Here is a 23559-nt window from a genome sequence, read left to right as displayed (position 1 = left end):
GAGAACTTCTTTCCCTGCCATGGAAAACATCGAGCCCTTCCACCCTCGCAACTTATTCCACACTCTATTCTTGATAACATCAAAGAGTTGTTTTTTATTTCTGCCCACAAAGGAGGGAAGACCCAAGTATTTACCATGATTGTCCACAATTTTCATCCCCAAAAGCTCTGCAATATCCATCTTAAGATCCGCTTGGACAGTCCTCCCAAAGCACACTTCTGACTTAGAGAAATTAACCATTTGACCTGATGCTTTCGAATACTTTTCCAGGATTAATTTGAAATAGCTACACGCCTCTCTAGTTGCATCAAAAAAGACCAGGCTGTCATCCACAAAGAAAAGATGAGAAACCATTAATCCATTCCTCCCAAACTTAATTCCTTGGAGCATTCCATTAGCCTCAGCTGCTTGAATTAATCCCGAAAAAGCTTCAGCACAAAAGAGAAATAGAAAAGGAGATAGTGGATCCCCCTGTCTAAGCCCCCTTTGTGGTGACACAAACCCCTTGATCTCCCCATTAATGAGAAATGAAAACTGAACAGACGATACACACCGCATGACTTTCTCCACCCATTCCAACCGATACCCTAACCTTAGCATCACCGCTTTTAAAAAGCGCCACTCAACCCTATCATAAGCTTTCGCCATATCCAATTTAAGAGCCAACTTTTTTCCATTCTGAAACCTATTCTTCCGCATGCAATGAAGGCTCTCATACCCAATTATTGCATTATCATGAATTAAACGCCCTTTAACAAAGGCACTTTGAGAATCTGATATAACACCTCCCAACGAACTCTGCATCCTATTAGCCATACACTTCGAAACAATCTTATAAATCACGTTGCATAAACTAATAGGCCGAAATTCTTCAATCTTTTTAGGCTTCTCCACCTTAGGGATTAGAGCAATAATGGTACTATTAAGGCAACTCAAATCATAATTATGGTTCAATATATTCAAACACACCTCTACCACATTAGAGCGAAGTTGATCCCAGAATTTACGATAGAACAATCCCGGCAGTCCATCTTCCCCAGGCGCCTTATTCGGATTCATTTCAGTCACAGCGTGCACAACATCTTCTTCCACAAACTCTTGCAATAACTGGTCATTTATATCCTCAGTCACTCTCGGCCAAACAACCTCCAACACTTCCTCCATCTCTTCATTGTAAACATCCAAAGCAGTAAATAAATGTTGATAATAATCCTCCACTATTTTCTGCACCACAACCTTGTCATCTTGCCAAATACCTCCACTATCTACAAGACCCTTAATGTCATTCTTCTTCCGTCTTGCCGAAGCTTTATGATGAAAGTACTTTGTATTTTGATCTCCCCATTTCAACCACATAGCACGACTCCTCTGCTTCCAATATGTCTCTTCTTTGTCAAGCAAACCATTAAGTTGCTTCTCAGTCTTTTGAATTTCAGTCCACACACCTGGCTGTTGCAAGGCAGAGAGCTCTTTCAAGATCTTTTTCAGTTTATTAATCTCCCCATTCATCGTTTTCTTTTTCTTTTTATTCCAGATCTGTAAAGCCTTTCCCACTCGCACCGTTTTCCTCTTAAAAGAATGGGCCGATCCATCAATATAAGTGCCATCCCATTGGCTCTCCACTATTTCCTTACATTCCACTTCCTCACACCATGCTTCCTCAAGTGGAATCGACTCCTTCGTTTCGTCTGTCCACACTTATCTCCCCCCGTTCTAACCGGAACATCAACAATTAAAGCACGATGATCGGACTCCCACCAATCAAGAAGTTGAATGTCCGCTCCCTCAAACTGATGCAACCACATCTCATTACAAAGTCCTCTGTCCAGCCTCTCCATAACACTATCAGTACTGTGCCCATCACACCACGTTAGCTCAGTCTTAATGGAACTAAAATCAATTAGTTTACAGTCATCCAACACCTCCCTAAACTCCTCCATAGCCTTAGATGCTCGTAATCGGCCCCCAGTTTTTTCCGCCAAGCTAACGATTTCATTAAAGTCACCAACACAAAGCCACGGCCCCACTATCTCTCTTCGCATCTTACGTAACAACTCCCATGAAAACTTACGTTGACTCGCATCCGGGTTCCCATAAAAACAAGTAAGAGTCCACGGGCAAAAATCTTTTCCAGCAACTTCAGCGACAATGTGTCCTGGAGAACTAGAATCAATTCGCAAATTTATATCATCACGCCATAACAACAACAGGCCCCCACTTAAACCGACCCTATCCACAGTCCACAACCTCTCCCCAAACTGAAGCGTATTAGCTATACGTTCAGCCTGCACTCGTGTAAGTTTACTCTCAGCCAAGAACACAATACTCGGGTTGAATTCCCGAATATGGGATTGGAGAGCACGTAATGTCCAAGGGTTCCCAATTCCTTGGACATTCCAGCTTAAAATTTTCATTGCTCTCGGCGACCTTGCTCCGCAAGGTGCGCCGCTTTTAAATCAAGCTTCGGGGATGATAAATCTACAGTCTTAGAAATACTCACCTCCGCATTAACATCGTGACTCTCTACTGAGCTGAGATCAGACCACCCCCAGCTCCAAACACAAAATTTCCATCCAATAAATTCCCATCAGCTATACCTTGCGTCTCCTTCCCCATCATGCTTTGTGAAACCCCCTGAACCACCCTTGAATTTCGACCACTGAGTTGTCGTGCTCTGTTCTTAATAGAGACTTTTTTCCTCTGTCCCCGAGTAGTCTTAGCCATCGTAGCAATTCCACCATTACTCCCTCCTTCATGATCGTTCTCGGCCTCACCATCCCCATCAACACCCAAAATTTGTTTTCCTTTGAGTTGTGCCCGTCGATCCCTACCAACTTCCTCTTGAGACAAACGATTATCACTCTTTCTTTTTTTTTACCTCTGCTTCATGACCCCAAACATCTACTTCACCCTCTTGCCCTATATGCAAAGCATCTTCTCTCTCCTGCCCAATGGTTGGACTATTAGTATTATCCATAAGGCCCTTTGAAGTAGAGCCCATCCCATCAATCCCATTAATGTCTTCAATATTAATAGGGCCCAACGTAGACTTCATGGGCTGTTTTCCATAAGTCAACACATCCCCACCCATAAAGTGGTCAACATAACTGCTTTGCCCCATATTCTCTACCCCACTCTGCATGACACCCATAACCGTTTGAGAAACTGCTGAATGAACGGTTTGCTTTCTACTGTTCGTCTGCCCATCTCCGGCCGATCCCACACCGTTATCTTCCAATAGTATAGAAGTATCCCGACGGTTCTCACCACCTATCGTAACACCACCTTCTCGCTGTCCCCGAAGTTGCGATACATCCGTCCCTCCTCCTGCAACCATATGGCAAATCGATTGGTCGAATGCCATTATACAATTAGGGGTAGGATCATCTTCATTCAGCCAATTCCCATACTTCGGCATTTGTCTTCCGGCATCGTCCACCACCATAACCTCCTCTCTAGTGCATTCAACTTGCTCATGACCCCATATACCACACTTATAACAAAGTATTGGTAATCTTTCGAATTTGATCTGAATCCATGTTTTGTTCCCCTCCGAAGGAATAAAACGGCCCACAAAGATACTTCTCCCAATAGGAAATCCGATGCGCACACGAACGTATCCATTAAGCATAACTTGTTGAGTGTTACTCCAACGGATTTCGGTTACTTCCCCAGCCATCTCGCCAATACGGCGAACATTTGTCAAAGTAAAGGACTTCAAAGGGAAGCCTCTAATACGTGTCCAACAATACACCTTATCCAACTTAGCATCTTTCCAGTTTCCCGTCGATGGCCACTCTTCCAATATGAGCATTCCCCCATTAAAAATCCATGGTGGTTTATTCAAAATCACTTTGGCATCTATTCTGGAATTGAAATTAATCTGAACCACCCCCTTATCCCTCTGTTTATCAACAATTTTCATCTTCCAGTTTTCTACCATCTTCCACATCCTACTAAAAATACTCTGAAACAATTTCGCAGTCATTTCACGTTTTGCTACAATCCTCCCAAGAAGCGTATGTTCACCAAACTCAGTTGCTGCTTCCTCATTCTCATCCCAATCCTCCTCAGCCTCAACTCCCAACTTATTAGTCATATTCACTAAATCATCAACATCTCCAGATCCCATAGTTACCATTACCCACAACAGAATCACAATACCACATTTACAAACAAAGTCCCAGCGACTAGAGCATCCTCTCAGGGTCCGCGCGACCATTCGTATATATTTTTCTATGATTGGTTATAGATTATAAAATGTTACAAAATTGATAGATTAGGTTTTTGGTCGATTTTGTATTTCTCATGAATTATTTGTGTTATTACTAAATTTAATTATGAAAAATACCTAGATTATTTAGAAAATTAAAAGTTAATTATTTAGGGCTTAGTACAGACTATAAACTGTGTTAGAATGGTTAGATTGGGTTTTCAATCATTTTTATATTTTTCATGAATTTATTTAGTTAATACTTAAAATAATTATGAAAAATAGTTAAGTGATGCTAAAACAGTAAAATATATTTTTGTAATGCTATTTACTATCTATGGTACGAAGTAAAATGGTTTTTATAATTTATTAGTTGTTGTAGGTATTTATTATAATTATTTGTGACTAAATAATTATTTAATTGAGTTTTAAATAGAGTAAATATTAAAAATTGTGTTCACTGCTTGGGAACTGTCAATATGATGTTACAATATAATTCTAGTCTATGAAATAAATTTAAGACTAGGTTGAGATTTTTTGTTATTTTATTTATTTAAGTAATTTGTATTTTATATACAGTTTGAAGTGTAAATTAGTACATGAATATGGATAATAAATTGTACGTATTTCTAAATGGATTTAATTACTTTTAGGGATATTGGCGGCTAAACCCCCTGAACTTTACGGTTTGTAACACTTAACCATAAAAACCGAATTTTTGGCGGCTAAACTACCTAAACCCTGGTTCTGTTTTGCTCTGCACACCTTCGTCCAAAAATCACAGTTAAGTGCCACGGTGGACTGTCCACGTGTACACACTTGTACACGTGGCAAATTTTTAGTGGTCCACGTAATATTAGTTTTAAAAAATAATTATAAATAATTAAAAAAAAAAAATTTACTTTTTTGTCCTTTTTCTTTCTTTTTTTTTTCTTTCTCTTTCTTCGACAGAACCCCCCTACATTTTCTTCGTGCTCTTCACCTTCATCGTCCTTGCCTTCACGGCCGTCTCCGTCAGGCAGAGGCAGTCGACGGAGGAAGGCAGCGAAGATGATTCCATAGTCATCTCCTTCAAATCAAACGACATCAAATCTCACCAAAGCAATCGATAAGTCGGTTTCAACGACGGCCTCCGACACCGGTCATCATTTTGTGGCTTTCCATTAAACAAGAGTAATCCAACAGACAAGTGAACACAAAACCATTCATTCCCGCCTCCATCACCAATTTGGGAAAGAGTTTAATCCAACAACAAATTTTATTTATAATTCAGGAGAGAGAGAGAGAGAGAGAGAGAGAGAGAGAGAGAGAGAGAGAGAGAGAGAGAGAGAGAGAGAGAGAGAGAGAGAGAGAGAGAGAGAGAGAGAGAGGATGGTTAAAGGGCATATGGGAGGCCTTGAAGGACATCCTTTTGGAGAGGGTCTTAACATATAGAACTCGTTCTTCTCCACTTATTATTCCAAACCACTTGCTTAATCTCAATGTTATTGTCACTGGAGCTACCAGCGGTATCAGCCTCCAAACTGCCAGATTCTCTCTCTTTTCAAAACTTAATTGCTTCAGATTATTAGTTTCATGTAACCAAAAATTTAGAGCATTACCGAATCAGTTATTCTCACCGATTTTGACCTTTGACCCATAGATCTTTGTTTGAATCGTTGATCCTCCCTCTGTGTCGCTGTCGTTGAGTACGCGAAGGGGACGATTGACTTTGTTATGTAGGGGGTTCTATCGATAGGAAGAAGAAGAAGAGTGGCAGAAGAAGAAGAAGAAGGGTTAGGGGAGGGGGTTCTATCGAGAAGAAAGAGAAAGAAAAAGAAAAAGGAAAAAAAAATAAAAAAAATATAATTTTTTTTAATCTGATTTTTAATTTTTTTTTTAAATATTTATAATTATTTTTTTAAAACTAATATTACGTGGACCACTAAAAATTTGCCACGTGTACAAGAGTGTACACGTGGACAGTCCACCGTGGCACTTAACTGTGATTTTTGGACGGAGGTGTGCAGAGCAAAACGGAACCAGGGTTTAGGTAGTTTAGCCGCCAAAATTTTGGTTTTTGTGGTTAAGTGTTATAAACCGTAAATTCAGGTAGTTTAGCCGCCAATATCCCTTACTTTTATAATCTGTATAAATGGTTAAGAAATATGCTAGTTTCTGATTTTGGTAAATAATTACATATTGGTATATTTTGTTAATAAATGATATTTTAGTAAAATTTTACGTAAAAAGTGTTTGTATGAGTTCATGTTTTATGTTAAAAATATTCATATGGGTACATGCAATGTGTTGGTGTGAATTATAGTGATAAATGATTGTGTTTGGTGTGTCATGGAAGTGAAATTGATTTATGTGTTACGTATTTTTACGTAAGTTTTTGTACGAGTACAAAGATTCATACTTGAATGTATTTTGAGTGTATTGTTGTGTTAATAAATATTTAGGATCTTGTTCTTGATCAACAAGGAAATTCATTGTGGTGCTTGAAGTAGCAAGAAGGTGTTCTTAACAATTGAGGTAAGAAGAGTGGACATCTGTGCACAGGGTATATGTTAAAACATACAACTGTATTATGGGATTGTATTTACATGTTTTATTCTATGGTGGATTGTTGTTTTATGCTAATGTTATTAGTGTGGGATAGTGATAAGGCTTTTGACTGTTTGTGTGAGAATAACACTTATAGGATAGGTTTTCTGCTACTGGTGTGAGCATAGCACTGCAGGATATTTTTTTTTGGCTGCTTGTATGGATTTACTTGCAGGTTATCTTATCATGGGTGAGTACAACTTGTGATAAGGGATTGTCCTATTGGATGCCGAGTGTGAGAACAACACAAGGCAGGGCAAGTTACACTTTATGTCTGATCAACATGAGTGGGAGTAGATTATCGTATGTGAGGACAATGTGCGATAAGATACTGTGTGTTATGTGTGTGAGTATAGCTTGCATTAGGATTACACTGTGATATGATGTTATATTATATGTGAGAATAATATGTGATATGATATGTTGATATATGTATGCCAGCATGGTATGAATTGATTTAATGTTGTGATATTGTTATGTTTATGATTATGTTATCTAGTTGGGGAGGTTATGTGTTGGGTTTTGTGCCCTAAATAAAACCCATTACAATCTGATTAGTTATCAATATAAGAAATTTGAAGTGATTTATGTTTGCATGAATTTTACATGCTTATGGTTTAATATGTTTATCATGTTTATACACAAAATCTGTTAAGTCCAGATCATATGTCTATTCACAATTACAGTATTGTCAACACAGTTGAATGTGATTGTGATTATATGATTTAAAAGACTAAGTCCCTATTTCATCAGTGTTTTGGATTTACACTGATGTGATAATCAGCGATGATGTGTACTTACACTTGGAGTAAGTGTTATGTTCTTTCCAGGACATTGGTGAAGTATACTAGTTTCGAATGTATGGAGTATACATTGGACTAGACCGATATTGAACTTAGTTAAGATATTATAAACTTACCGTTATATCTTTCCAAGTCAATATCAATAGTTGATCTTAAGATTAAAAGAATCTAAATCCTGATATGCTTAGGCTCAACTCAGGAGTACTATTCATATTCTTTGATTTATTAGTTAAGCCTACTTTTGGGTCAGGGTGATACGTATATTTTGGGAACATGATAGTATGATTGAGTGGGAATGCTGAACATAAATATGGAATCTATAGCTTCTACTGGTGTATAGAAGTCAAGTGATGATTCCCTTCGAGCTTAGCTAAATAGAAGTAAATGGATGAGCTCTTGTTTCGAGTGACTAATTTATAGATCACTGAAACATCATTTACAGGTAGCTAAGTGTTTTAAGGGGCCAAATACGTTGAGGGGTGAAAACGGTAAAATTATCCCATCTCGATGTAAATCATCTATATAGAGGATCTTTGATCACAATAAGATTATAACAATGGTTAAATGAGATAGCATTTCTATATCGTGGTACATATAATATGCTCTATATAAGTCAGAGAGTGCAATTCTAAGTTCTAAGAGTGGATTCAACGAGGAATTAATAAGTAGGGATTAACTTAGTAAATTCGGTTCACTTATTGGAAGCTCAGCATATAGATCCAAGGTCCCCATTCTAGTTGAGACTATACTGCTTGTAAGACTCAATAATTGATTTGTAATTAATCAATTACAATCTAGCAGGGGTAATATTGTAAAAAAAAAAGAGATTCTAGGCTTATTTATTAATTAAGAGACTCTACATGTCTAATTAATAATTAAATTAAATGACAATATTATTTAATAATCTATTTTAGTTATTAAATAATTAGTTTTGACATTTAAAAGGTTAGAATTGGAAAATTGGCATTTTTGAGAAAATAGAAATAAAATTGTGAAAAACTGCAAAATCCAAATGAGGGCCAATAACACCTCTAAATTTGATACATGTATTTCTATACACAAGACAAGTTTGATAACATATACCTCTAAATTTCTTATCTATAGCCATTGGTAGTTCTTAATCCTTATTTGGAGAGTTGATATGGTTATATCACGACTTCCAAGATACGATCAAATGTGAAAGTTTTAGGCTTGAATCCCATATTAATTGGGAGATTTTCTTGATGGTCAAAGTAAGGTGAATTAAAGCCTGTCCACTAGAACGGTTGGAGCAACTGGAGCTCCTATTACACCTAGAAGCTATTGTTGGTTGTTGGCTAGGCTCGATCTGCACCACCGGGCTTACCCAGCTAAGTCTACCACTATAACAATGGTTTTGTTATGAGTTGTAAAGTGGTGACTAGTTGGAAATCAATACATAAGGATGTGAGAACTAAATTCTTGTTTAAAGATCATACCTTGTTAAGTGGCTCGACTAAGCCTAGAAAAGGTAACTAAAAGGACACTCGAATTCAATAGATTTAATCCCTTTTGAGGAAGGACATCAAGATAGTGATTACTGTAGTTTTCAAAATGGTCAATTCAAAGCATTATCGTTAGTCAATACTATGTGAGAGATCAGTGGGAGCAATGATATGTTTATATTGTTACTTGATATAGTACATTGCTCATATTTTATGATAGTGATCTATTTTGGAGACGATTGAACTGTTATTTGATAATCTTTGGAAGAGGAAGAATCGTTGATGAACTTTATATGGTCAAATTATTTTAAATTCTTTGTGATGAGATCAACAGTAAACTAAATTTTCACATAGTTTGTATTGACTAACTGTAACGTCCCGATTTCTCGAGACGTCACACTTACTAGTCCGTTTAAAACCATTTAAGATAAAGACAATAAAAGACTTCTTTAATAAAAAAATAACTAAGAATGAGATCTCATTATTTTTAAAACAAAACATTTATTTATTCATAACATTTAAAATATAAAGCTTTACAAAATTATTTGAATCATAATCTTTAATGAAGTATTTTTAAACCAAAACATCGTGACAATCCCCTAACATGTAACCCATGCCTCGAGCTCTCCATCCTCACTGTTTAGTTTTTCCCTTTACCTGCACACAGGGTACCCGTGAGCTAACGCCCAGTAAGAAGAGCTATGTAGGACATAATGTTGAAATTTATTTTACCAGGATCTTAGATCTACTCACAAGTATGTTGTTTAACACCCTAAATATGAACTTTCTAAAACAATAATTAAACACATATAAAGTTAAGAAAACCTTACATTGATGGCAGCGGAATAATGTCTCCTTCCACTCAGATCTCTAACCCTTGTATCCTTTCTGTCGCAGAGTATTATCAAGATCTGAGCCCGAATGTCCTTCTCTTTGTGTGTGATCCTTCACAGTCTTCCAATCTATGATTGAGGTACCACTTGCTGTGTGTGGGCACTACTCTATCACTAAAGTTTTGAAATTGAGAAGAGGAAAAGAGAGAGGGATAGGGTCGGCTATAGAGAGAGAAGTGGAAGGCTCAGTTTTTGTTGAAAAAAAAGGCAATCTTTGATTTTCTGACCAAAAGGCATATTTTGAACTGAGTCATCACTTTCTATTTATAGGCAACTACTAGGTTTAGGTTAGCAATTATTTGACATTAAAATAATGAAAATATCAATTGAAAATATCTACTTAAGTGGCCGGCCACAGGTGTTATTGGCCCTCACTTGGATTTTGCAGTTTTTCACAATTTTATTTCTATTTTCTCAAAAATGCCAATTTTCCAATTCTAACCTTTTAAATACTATGTGAAAATTTAGTTTACTGTTGATCTCATCACAAAGAATTTAAAATAATTTGACCATATAAAGTTCATCAACGATTCTTCCTCTTCCAAAGATTATCAAATATCAGTTCAATCGTCTCCAAAAGAGATCACTATCATAAAATATGAGCAATGTACTATATCAAGTAACAATATAAACATACCATTGCTCCCACTGATCTCTCACATAGTATTGACTAACGATAATGCTTTGAATTGACCATTTTGAAAACTACAGTAATCACTATCTTGATGTCCTTCCTCAAAAGGGATTAAATCTATTGAATTCGAGTGTCCTTTTAGTTACCTTTTCTAGGCTTAGTCGAGCCACTTAACAAGGTATGATCTTTAAACAAGAATTTAGTTCTCACATCCTTATGTATTGATTTCCAACTAGTCACCACTTTACAACTCATAACAAAACCATTGTTATAGTGGTAGACTTAGTTGGGTAAGCCCGGTGGTGCAGATTGAGCCTAGCCAACAACCAACAATAGCTTCTAGGTGTAATAGGAGCTCCAGTTGCTCTAACCGTTCTAGTGGACAGGCTTTAATTCACCTTACTTTGACCATCAAGAAAATCTCCCAATTAATATGGGATTCAAGCCTAAAAAATTCACATTTGATCGTATCTTGGAAGTCGTGATATAACCATATCAACTCTCCAAATAAGGATTAAGAACTACCAATGGCTATAGATTAGAAATTTAGAGGTATACGTTATCAAACTTGTCTCGTGTATAGAAATACAGGTTCATCAAACAGTCTCAATCCTTTATCTTTAATTGTCCACATATAGAGTTTCTTACCATATTCTGGCCAATAGTAGATCATTAATAATAACAGCGGAAGCAACAAAATGAGGGACAAACCCAATTATTCCATAAAAAAAATTTAAAACTTGTCTAATACCAGCTTAAAACTTTAACATATGTAACTTTATTTACTTATTAACATTAATAATAGCTAGGAGGGACATACATATTAAACTATATATTCTCAATAAAACCTTTGAGATATTCGTCTTCTCTTATATGATTAAAGTACAAGATTGTCAAATATAATGTCTTATATTACCTCATAATATTAAAACTCCTTAAATAGTCTTAGATGTAAATCTTTATTCAATCACAACATTCATAAGGCTATTCAGAATAAAAAATGATATAATCTATTGAATCTTAATATCTTGAGAGTTGTTGCGAAGGAAAAATCTCATATGGTCTCTTTATAAAACATCTAACATGGTTGTGAATATGGAATTATGTTTGTGATTATATTAGTCCATACAAGATTCCAATATCTCTCCCACTTGGATAAATATAATCAACGAACACCATATTAATTTCCATATTGATTTCATTAAACAAAACAAATGAAAAATCCCACATTTAATATATAAATGAAATAAAATAATATATAAAGAGAACAAAGAAAAACAATAATCTAAAGAACAGATCTATTTTTAAAAAATACTTGCAAAATTAAATTTAATTTTGAAATAAAAAAATATTTAATAAGTCTACAGTAATGAATTTTACAATTGCAGGTTATGCAATCACATTTATAATTATATAAATATGAATATGACTATATAAATATAGGGTAAGACTATGATAGAACCTAGCAAAAATTTTCTACCAGTATGGAACTTTTTTTGATTATTGATTTTAGATCATGTGGTTATTATAATGTAAGGTGTATACTCTCACGATAGAACTGCTTGTATACAATTAAAACTTTATACATATTATAATAATATTTATATTTAAAAAAAAACAATATATTTTTTTTGATCAAGAAGGAACAAACTTCAATAATCACAAGCAATTACAACCAAATCTAAGCAACAAAAACAAGCTTAGACCAACCGAAAACCTTATTTACAACATAATTGCTCTATGTACATTCTCTCAAGTCTATCTATTTTCCTTTTTTTTCGCTATATTCAATCTACACAAAGAAGCTTCTTTAATTTCCTGAACTATCTTAGCTGCCAGCCAAGAATAGCCTCTAAAAATACAATTGTTCCTGTTAATCCACACATTGTAAATCACAGCAGCTAAGATTACCATATGGATCCTGTGCAGCTTGTTCCTTTTGTCAAGAATCAACCTATGTTTCATCCATGATACTCAACCGACCAAGTCTTTTTCCCTAGCCAGCCCCCGATCTGTTCTAGCACCATTTGAGAGTAGCTGCACTCGAAAAAAAATGTTGGTTTGTCTCAGTTGTTTATCCACAAACCGGACAATCAATATTGTCCAACACGATGTGAAACTGTTGGAACTTGTCTCGAGTGAAAAGCTGAGCATTTAAAGCTTGCCATAGAATAAATCTGTGTTTTGGCATGATGAAAGAGCACCAAACACTCCTGCTATAATCCCAAACTACCTGCGGCAATTTGCTGTTATAAAGCTGATTTGTTCTGAACTTCCCATTAGCACCTGCATTAACAATATCAGATCTAGAAAATTTATCCCGTACATGACAAATTTTCTTCCAGTACCAACTCATATCAGTCTTGAGATTATAGGACCAAATGGAATTATTTTTGAAATATATATCATTGATCCATTTCACCCATAGCAAGTCATGACTCTTGGATGAAATGGCCCAAAGGTATTTAGCTATGATAGCTTCATTCCATTTAGTCCCCTCTTTGAATCCCAAACCTTCATAATGTTTAGGCAGGCAAACTTTCTCCCAGCTTACCACATGGAGCTTACTTCTATGCCCATTCCAACCCCAAAGGAACCCACTACACAACTTTTCTATCTCTTTAGTGATGCTTTGAGGCAGGATAAAAATACTCATCCAGTAATTCTGAAACCCAAGAAGAACTGAATGAATTAGTTGCGCTCTTCCTGCAAAAGAAAGGTGTCTAGTTGCCCAGCAGAGAAGTCTTTGTTTAATCTTCTTGATTGTCACACTACAATCTTCAGCTTTCCATTTAGTCGGCCTCAAAGGGACTCCCAGGTACTTTAGGGGAAAAGTACCCTCAGTTAGATTTAATTCTCTCATTATAGCCTGCTTAGTCTCTTCTCCAACCCCTCCAAAGTACATTTGAGATTTACCTGTATTAATAGCAAGCCCCGAGATATCTTTGAACTCCTCCAGACACTTCTTTATAACCTGGATTGATTGCATATTCCCCTTACCAAATAATATAAGATCATCAGCAAAACATAAGTTTATGATGTTGAGACTCTTACACATGGGGTGGAATCTATAATCTGACTTGTTGGCTGCCATCTTCAACTTCCTTGTTAAAAACTCCATTATCAGAACAAAGAGAAGAGGAGAAAGGGGATCCCCTTGTCTCAAACCTTTCTTCCCTTTGAAATTGCCTTGAACTCTTCTATTCATAAGAATTGAGTAAGATGTGGCTCTCACGCAAGTCATTATCCATTTGATGAATCTAGCTGGCAATTTGTAGGCATTAAGAAGCTCCTCTAGAAAATCCTAATTTACCATATCATACGTTTTGCTGATGTCAACTTTGATGGCACATCTAGGAGACACGTTCTTCCTGTTGTAATTCTTTAAGATGTCTTGGAGAATCATGATATCTTGAGCAATCGATCTCCCCTGAACAAAAGCTCCTTGATTCTGATTAACAAGAATGGGTAACACCTGAGCAAGCCTGGAACACAACAATTTAGAGATGCATTTGTAGACCGTAGAGCAACAAGCAATCGACCTATAATCCACTGCTAAAAAAATAATATTAATAATTAATAAATTTTTAATTTTTAATTTGAATTGTTATTATTTTTTTTATAAAGTTAATTTGAATTGTTTTTATATAGGTATTTATTTACAAAAAATAATTTTACTTACAAACCTTGATATCAATTATTTTTATACTAATAGTTAACTATAACAAAATTAATTACTTAAGCACTTTTGCCACCAATTTATTTACATACATAGTTTTACTATTATTATCTTTTAAATTAATTTGCTTTAATATTATTATAAAATTATGTATTAATATTTTTATTTAAAATAATTTGTTAATTTTTTTTCTCAAAAAAAATTTCTATCAATCAAGCTGAGTCAATTACGTCTACAAGGGGATTCCTCTTCAAAAGAGAAACTTTTGTTTCAGCACCTAACATATTTTTTTAGTCTTTTTTTTTTATATATATATATAAATAGTGTATATTTATATAAAATTTGAGAAATTTAAAAAAATTTAAGATGCCGAAAACAATCATCTTTAAAAGTGGCGAACTGATATACTCCTACCTGTTTCGGCATTCGAGAGACTTTTTGGTCTTTTTTTCATGGTCGTGTACATCATAGTTATTTAAGATATCCTGCAAAACTTTAAAAAATTTAGAAAAATTTAACTTGCCGAAAATTATTAGTTCAATATAACAATTGTGGTGATTTTTGTTAATTTATATGACATTAATTTTTTTTTTATTTTATTAGAAAATTAATATAGTAATAAAAATATATTTTTTAGTGTTGTGATTAGAGTAAAAATATTTTTTAACACTAAATGTAATGTGTATTTAGAGACGCTCTAAGATTACCAACCCACTTAAGCCCATAGTCGCGGGACCCACAAGTCCCATTGCATATGTACATATATAATATTTAATTGAAAGAAAAAACTCAGATGTATAAAGGTACATCAACATCACGTGTACAACTAGAGTGGTTTATTCTTATTGGTCCAATAACCTTCCCGAGACTATAAGGAAGAATTAAAAAGTCCTACATTAGATTTTCCCTATAAATATAAATGTTTTTTTTTTTTGAAAAACAAGAGTTATATTAAACGAACGAAGTAGTTAGACCGTAAGGTCATTACAAATTAGGTTCAAAGGAATGTCATTAGCATTCAGATAACCATAAAGATTTTGTATAAAAGCACACTTCGCTACATTATAGGCACAAACATTACAAGAACGAGCTACATTAGAGAGATTACAACCCACAAATAACGAAGAAATACTTAAATATTGCCGAGTGTAATTCGCGATATCCCACCAAGACTCCACTCCCAAAAGAGAGTTAATCACCACCCGATAGTCACTCTCAACAATAACAAAATTACATCTCTTCTTTGTCGCCATCAGTAAAGCCAAGCAACAGGCAGCAACCTCAACACAAAGAGGGTCTGAAAAATCAAGTCTGGCAGTGGCGGCCAGTTAGTGTTGGAAGCTTTGCTCACCATTGCTGCAGTGTAAGAAGGAACAAAGAAACAGAGAGAAAGAGAAGGAAGAGAAGAAGACAGAAAGAAACAGAGAAAGAGAATGAAAGGAAAGAATGATTCTCATTACAATATTGAGCTGAACAACACTATATATACAAGGCTCAAAGAGCCAAAGATGAACCAACAGACCAAACAGAAAAGTAACAGAATTGGACAACAACCACTAACAACTAACTAACTCTTTAACTGTCTTTACACTCCCCCTCAAAAACTTGGAATTGGTGCAGGGACCAATGCCAAGTTTGGTTCTGAAAAAAATCAAATCGAGGTGTTGAAGTGGCTTCAGTGAAACCATCTGTAATTTGGTCTGCTGCAGGAACATGCTGGATTCGCACCAGTTTCTGAGAAAGCTTTTCACGAACAAAGTACAAATTCAGCTCAACATGCTTAGTCCTAGAATGTAGAACAGGGTTTGCAGTAAGGAGAATTGTGCTCAAATTGTCACACCAAATAACATGAGATCTAGGGAGCTGAACATGAATCTCTGTAAACAATGAGTGCATCCAAGTGATCTCAGAAACAACTTGAGCTAAACTCCTATACTTAACTTTTGTGCTTGATCTAGAGACAGTGTGTTGCTTCTTGCATTGCCAAGCAACAAGATTAGAACCAAAGAAAATAGAAAAGCTAGATGTTGACCTTCTATCATCAGGATCAGTGGCCCAATCTGCATCACAGAAAGTAGTGACATCAAGCTCAGTAGGTCTTTGTAGAGACAGGTCATGAGAAATAATGCCACTGAGATATCTCAAGATCCTCTTAACATCATTCCAATGTGTGTGAAGAGGATTTGACATGAATTGACATACTTTGTTCACACTGTATGAGATTTCAGGTCTGGTGATAGTCAAGTATTGTAGAGCTCCAACTATGGATCTGTAATGCTGAGGGTAAGAAGTGATCTGTAATATTAGCCGGTCAAAATTAGATAATCAGATTGTTTGTAATAGAAGATGCGTTGGAAGTTCTGGATTCGAGTGTCCAAATTATGCATTGTAATATATAAACGCTTAAATAAAAAAAAATGGTGGACAGAATTTGTGCACCCATAAACTGGTGGACATAATATCTTAGTGACTTATTTTTACTCCATGCATTTGCAGCATACTTTCACGTAATATCGTTTTAGTCGTTAGTCTTCTTTGATATTTTGGTGTTTGTTTGCTTAGAAAAATTATTGAGATGGAGCAAGAAAAACGTTTAATATATGATTTTAAATTTTTATAGTTACTAATTCTGTGCGTACAATAGGGAATTCTCTTATTGTCTTCTGTTCATTTTTCTTTTTTTTTTTTTTTTTTGGCATCAAATTTGATTCCTAATCTCATTTCACAATTTTCCACCAAATATATATTTGTAAATGTATAATTGTGTAAGATGATGGCCTGAATTATATATGTCGGTCAAGGTTGTTGCTTTTATTTCTTATGTTGGTGAGAATTGAAAAAGATTAAGAATTTAACAACTGCCTCATTTTATTCATTTACTTTGTTAATTACTGCTGATATGTAATAAATTATTGTGATCTGAAATACATATATTGATGAGCATGCAATACACATTTGTTGCTCCAAAAAAATAGAAACTCTTTTTTGACTATTGCTGCAATATATTTTCTTTGGGTCTTCAATATTTGCTATATGAATTTGGTATTAATGTTTTGTGGTTTTTAACAAATTAGAGTTTGTTATAGTGTATATTGATTTTGGTTTTTGTTTTTCAATAAGGGAGAAATAAAAAGTGGTTAAATAAGCCGTAATTTTATTGTGATTTTAGTTAGTCTGAGTACTATTGCATCAGGAAAAATTGTAGTAAGAAACAAGTTGAGAGATTAAAAGAAATTATGTATGTTGTGGATGTGATATCTTTCTTCTCACATTAATGTACATTGATATTGCTTGTGAAGAAATGTGAAAATCATACTCTAAATCATGCCTTTTTAAAATGTTCTATTAATTAATTTGCTTTTCCAATTTTTCCTGAAATCTAAATGAGGCATGTTTTAGCTAGATGTAACATTTAGACAATTCAACTTATTTTATGCAACATGATTATTGCCTGTGCAAGGTCTTATTAGGCTATATGTATATGAAATAATACTCATATGTATATGTAAAATATATATTTTAGAAAAAAACTAGCAAGGGCCATGACCCTCCTAACGACAGATAAGTAGATTGGTCTCTGGTCGACATGTGGGCTACCACTTTTCAATAGGTTACAAATATTGAGTTTTGTACTCCTCATGCACCAATTCGAACTCAAAGGGTCTTTCCACTCATTACTATACTATAAGAGCTACATAATCATAGTTTTGAATCCTATATATAACCATTTTGTGTAGTATCTCCCTTTATTACACTTAAATATATTATCATCAATCAAGAGAGTTACAAATCAGTTACAAACTTGTAAACTCTTCATAGGTTATATATTGGCTAAAATAAACTAAATAGTAAATATTTAATTTTCCAAACACCTTTGTATAATCTCAAACAGCATTTACTTTATATTACATTATTTGGAAATAAATAATATGGAAAACACTAGTAATTTTAGATGGGCAAGCAAAGATTTATAATGTGGCTAGTAGTAATGGAGAAATTGCGGACCAGAACTCAGATCAGCAAGTTCATTCACACATGGATAAAAATTGTGTTTTGTGTGGTGATGAGATTGAATACATCAACCACTTATGTTTTTGAATGACATTACAGAAAAGTTTGTCTTAACTGATTGAAGAGTGAAGCAACTAATGTTAATAGATTATTACTCTGTTGGATCACTAAATTAAGCACAGCCAGTTTTGGTATATAATCTCTTAGAGGGTAAGAAGTGATGTGATGTTCTTTAGTCACACATGGTATGGCAAATCAATCACACTGTACAGATGATACAAAGAGAGAATAAACTTACTACTTTTTGTGTAATGCCTAGTAAAGTCAAGTGTATAGATAGAGATTAGCTTGAATCAATATTTTGTAGTAATATATAGATATACAGGAGTGTAATGAGATTAAGGGGATTCAAAGTGTTTGGTTGGATGTTTTGAGCAATACAATAATTCATATTCACCCAAAAAGATAAGCTTTCTGATACAATTATTGCATATGTAATTGTAATACACTCATTTGTATCATTGCCTGGACTGGAGGATCAACACTAGTATAACATAACTTATAATATATATATACAATTTACCAAAACAAACTGAGCAATGCTATGTGCATCACAATTCAAAAGATCTTTGATTGAAAACAAAACCATGGAAGTCCTCCTTGCAATTACAAGTACTCTAGTAGCACAGATTTGTGTTAGTCAATTTCTTGCAAAAATCATACAAAAGAAAAATATTTCTAGCAAAAAAAGAAAAAGGAATTTGTTAGTGGGAAGCCAAAGGTGGCAAGTTTCTAAAGTAAGTATTTCATCTATCTGTGTTATGTAAGAACTTGTAGCATACTCTATTTCATGTGAAGTAAGCCATGTAACCATTTCTCGCAGTGTACTCTCCATCGAAATTCTTTCAATAAGACTGGCATTCTCCTCATTGAAAATTCTATCAAAGAACTCCATTGCCTATTCTCCTCATGGACAACGATCAATCACCCTTAAGCCTTGAGAAAAAAGGAATTGGGATCTTAGTAGCCATTTTTGTACTCCAAAATATGAACATTCTCCCCCCAACAAATTCTCCAATAATTAAGAGTCATTCTCCACCAACTGCTCCCAAGGAAGAATCCTTATATAATAAGTTTACCTTACATCAAAATATAAATTTAAGTGTTTGATTAATTTACAACATTAATTAAATCAAATGAAGATCCCACATTTAAAATATAATTGAAGGAAAATCAAATAAGACTATATAAAGGAAACAAATACTTAAAAAAATCCCCTTCTAAAAAATATAAATTGAAAATTGAATATGAATTGCCAATAATATAAAGAAGAAAAATATTATATATATATATATATAGTGATTTGCCCCTAAAATATTTTTCTTCAGCTTAATAGTTTGTATATTTCAATGAAGAGAACTCTAAACTTAATGTTATTATAGAACATCAAACTAAAGGAATTCAAAGAATCATAGATTTCCATCCAATATTCATGTTTATAACATACTCATTAATACACTCTTACAGTGAAAATGGATATAGACTTCCCACTCCTAAAAATGCAAATGAGAGTGATTCTAAGAAGAAAATGTTGACAATGAGAGAATATTATTGCTTAAGGCTGTAACAAAGATTAGATGAAGGTCACACTCTTTATCGAAATGATTGACTACTGCAACAATATATAGTAGATTGTTATATGACAAGTGAGGAAGAATGATTTAGATGGATTTGAAGTAACAAAAAAAACTCAGGACAAACCTTTACTGGTTTAATGGACGATGTTAATTTAGATTGGTCAAAAAGGGAGAAAATCAATTATTTTGCCTTCATCACTTACATGGAACCATGAAATAAAGTACAAAATTATCATAATGCTATGACTATTTGTAAATGGGTTGAATATCTTGATTTATTTCTTAGTAATTCACTTGCAACACAAAGTGACCAAAAATAAATGACATCATCAATTTAATTGGCCAAAAAGATGATGAAAACCAGGTTAATAGTTTTTAATATAAACTTGACCCAATTAATGCACAATCTGAAAAAAAAAAAAAAGAACAACTGTTTAAAAAATAATCATATGTAAGTTCCTATATGATTGGAATTCACAATAAAATTAACTTAATTTTTTATAAAAATTCATTGTTGGTTTCCAACAATTCTGATTTCCTCAAAGATATTGTAGGTATATACACAATTGAGTTCTAAAAAAGAAGATTGTCTCATGCACACTTACTACTTTTCTTGCATCCAACATTAAAAAATCCTTCAGCGAATCATATAGAAAAAATAATAAGTGCAGACTTCACACACTCAAACATTGATCTTGATGGTTGTAATGCAATTAACATATTTATGATTCCTGGACCTATTAAAAAACTCAATTCAAACTCTCCATGTATGATGCAAGATAGGTCCACAAAATATTTCCCAAAAAAATTTAATGATTAAACAACAATAGATATAGTTGGCTTTTCAGTCCACAAATAAAAAAACTAAAGGTATCCACATTGAATAGAAGTATTCCTTGGCCTTCCCTCTTTCGAGACTGTGTCACCAGCCCTCGTCTCCACAGAGGCAGTCGTGGTGGTAGGCGCACATTCGGGTTGTTCAAGTTATTAGTAGGTGGTACTTGAACATGGGATCAACTGCAATTGGGTCACGTGGCTCAACAGATGTTCATCTTCTCGTCTACACCATTTTTCAATGTAGATTGTGTGGATTGCAAGGAATTTTAGGATCAAATTTGAGAGTATTCTTAGCTTTCAATAAAACCAGAAAAATATTGACTCCATTTTTAGTCAACGATGCGAAATTATGAAATACGACAATGTGATTGTAAGATAACAAATAAAAATAATATTGAATGATCAACGACACAGGAGAATTTATAGAGGTTTGGTCTTAGTTATTTAGAAATAACCTACTTTCCTTAGATTGTTATTACTCTCAAAACAATTAAGATCATTTGGGTTGGAAAATGAGTTTCCCAATAATTTTTGAAAGATTACACATACATAGTTTTTCCCAGCATAAGAGCTCTCTTGAATCGAAAATGAATCTCATTTCTCTAAAATCAGCTACTATTTATAAGCTAATAAGTAAATCAATTACATTAATTAATTACACAATATATAACTAATAATGAATATTCACCAAATTCCTAGTCTTTAGGCACCCATAATAATTTGGTCTTCAAAGATTTAGGAGCTGATTTCATGGATCTTTAGAGTAAGTTGTTTTATCTGATCGATCTAACCTTAGAGAATTCGATTTCTTTATTCAAGTCGGCCCACACTGCTTATCTAAACGTTGCTAACTGGAAAACCATTAGTGGTAGGACTGTCTAGCTGATTCAACAATTCTAACATAGTATGTTTTACTTCCTTGTCTCTCTCGGGAGCCATCCAATCTTAGTATCGTTCATTCATTAAGTGCCACCCATATAGTTATTTGACATGCCACGTGTCACTCAATTTTATGCCACGTCATTTAGACGATTTTCGGGATAGCAACAACCAAAAGCACCAATGCACCAAAACTATGAAAAGAGGTAATAGATTGAAAAATCTATGGTTATTCCACAATGAAAAAATAATGACAACAATAATTTGTCAAACCTTGTAACGACAACAATAATTTGACAAAAATATGCTCACGATCTCTAGAAACATAACAAACACATCCAAAAATATGAAAATGACTTACATTGGGACGATTACCTTTCCAAATTTCATAGGATGTTTTTGAGGTACCTGGACGAATATTAAACACTCTGTTTATTATATAGCAAGCTGTGTTGATAGCTTCTGCCATAATCGCTTTGTCAGCTTCTTGCTATTTAACAACATTCTTGCCATCTCCTGTAATGTTCGATTCTTCCTCTCAACAACTCCATTTTGTTGAGGAGTTTTGGGAGCAGAAAATTCATGAGTTATACCTGTAGACTAGTCTACTACAAAAAGAGGTTTTTGCGTCGGTCAACGCGTCTGGTCAAACTTGTTGACCGACGCAAAAGTCAACTCGTAATTTTTTGCTTCAGTTGGTCACCGTAGCAAATAATTATTAATTAGCGTCGGTTATTACTCCGACACTAAAATGAAAACCGAAGCAAAAGATAATTTTTTTTAAAAAAAAAAATTATACGCAAACACATAGCGTCAGTTTATAACCGAAGCTAAAGGGACTATTTTTTTTATAACATCCCCAAATCCAAATTAGGTTTCCCATTTCAATCGAGCCATTTCAGAGCAGAGCCACTCATTTCTCTCGTTGCCGCCCAACCCTCCCCCTCTCTTTCTCTTAGTTTTACTATTCTTTCTCTCTCTCTTAATAACGTTTATCCGTTCCAATGGAGCTTGCCCGCCACCTGCTCCACCATCGTGACTGCAAAGCCCCTAGACTCTACCCTCCTCGACTCCAAGCTTCAATGGTATATATATATTTAGTTTTATGAACAACTATCTAGCAAGATAATGGGAGTGTTTCATGTTCTTTCTAGACTGGTCGTCTGCAAAGTACTTACAAAAATCATCATACACTGAATTTTCAAACTCCTTACCATGATCACTTCGAATTCGAACAATTTTCCCAATATTACAACCTTTTTCAACTCTCAATCTCAAACAGAGAGTTTTAAAAGCATCAAAAGTGTCAGACTTTTCCCTTAAAAAATCTACCCAAGTAAAATGAGAGAAATCATCAACACACACAAAAATATAGCGCTTACCATTTAGACTTTCAACTTGAATTGGACCCATAAAATCCATGTGAAGCAATTCCAATACTTTTGAGGTATTGATATCAGACACACGTTTTTGAGTGATTTTAATTGTTTACCAAGTTGACATGGTTCACACTTACCAACACTTTCTTTACCAAGCTTGGGTAGACCTTGAACAATCTTGCATTTGAAATTTTTTTCAAATTTTTATAATTAATATGTCCAAGCTTGGCATGCCACAAATCTGTGGTGTTGTTGATGGTTGAATGACAAGTAAACACATGAGTTAGGGTATAACAATTATCATTGGATCGAAATCCCTACAAAATACATTGATTATCATCATTAAGTACATAACAATGATCACTGTCAAATGAGACAGTATACCCTTGGTCACAAATTTGACTAATGCTGAGTAAATTAGCCCTTAGTCCTTCAACTAACATCACATTTTTCAATCTAGGTAACCCTTGAAAATTGAGAGTTCCCATACCAACAACTTTTCCAACTAAGTCATTGCCAAAAGTGACTTCCCCACACTGTAT

This window comes from Cannabis sativa, chromosome 7 (genome assembly GCF_029168945.1).
Source record: "Cannabis sativa cultivar Pink pepper isolate KNU-18-1 chromosome 7, ASM2916894v1, whole genome shotgun sequence".
In the NCBI taxonomy this organism is placed as follows: domain Eukaryota; kingdom Viridiplantae; phylum Streptophyta; class Magnoliopsida; order Rosales; family Cannabaceae; genus Cannabis; species Cannabis sativa.
Note: the sequence above shows the minus strand (reverse complement) of the source record.